Raw genomic sequence first — 787 nt, 5'->3', positions numbered from 1 at the left:
CAGTAATCACTCTGTTGCTCTCAGACAGACGGAGGTGTTTATATGCTGTGTTCAGATCCAGAGTGAGCTGATGGGAATCTGATGGAGATAAAACACATCAGAATCAGGAATTATGAATCTGTTTGATCTTTTCATGCAGCTGAACTCTTCATGTTCAGTGTATCATCAGTGTCTCAGTACAGATGAGCAGATGTCTGCGCAAATCATCATTTACATCATCAGTTATAAAACTCTTCTTTCAGCTTCTATAGAAGAACATGAACATGCTCAGTGAGTTTTTCTGCTGGTTTTCTTACTGACTTACATTGTAGGAAGCCATTCCTAGTCCCGGGAACAATGCTGGTGAGTGTTTCTGTGGAAATCAACAGACATAAACAGTGTGATTCTCATGATCCTGCATCTATTCCTAACACATTTCTAATATGATGTTCTCCATGATATGAGATGAGGATGATGGACTGGTTTCTGAGAGCAGATGAATCTCCAGGGGCCTCATTTATAAAATGTGCGCACGCACAGATTTGATCTTAGAGTGTGTGTATGCTAAAATCCACAGCAGCGTTCATATTTATAAAAACGGTCTTTAATGTGGAAAACTACTTACGGCCACATCAGGGTCTGAGCAGGTGTACGCACTTCTCCTTGTGGCAAAGTTGGAGTAGCTACTGCAGCTATTTGAACATCTAAGCTGCAATAATAATAATAGCGGTCTACGTGCAAGCACCGAGTTCATCATAAACAACAAAGATGCAGTGTGAGAGATTAATTGTGCAGTGTAGTCAGATTT

Source organism: Sinocyclocheilus grahami, unplaced genomic scaffold (genome assembly GCF_001515645.1).
Source record: "Sinocyclocheilus grahami isolate Dianchi unplaced genomic scaffold, SAMN03320097.WGS_v1.1 scaffold1736.1, whole genome shotgun sequence".
Taxonomy (NCBI): domain Eukaryota; kingdom Metazoa; phylum Chordata; class Actinopteri; order Cypriniformes; family Cyprinidae; genus Sinocyclocheilus; species Sinocyclocheilus grahami.
Note: the sequence above shows the minus strand (reverse complement) of the source record.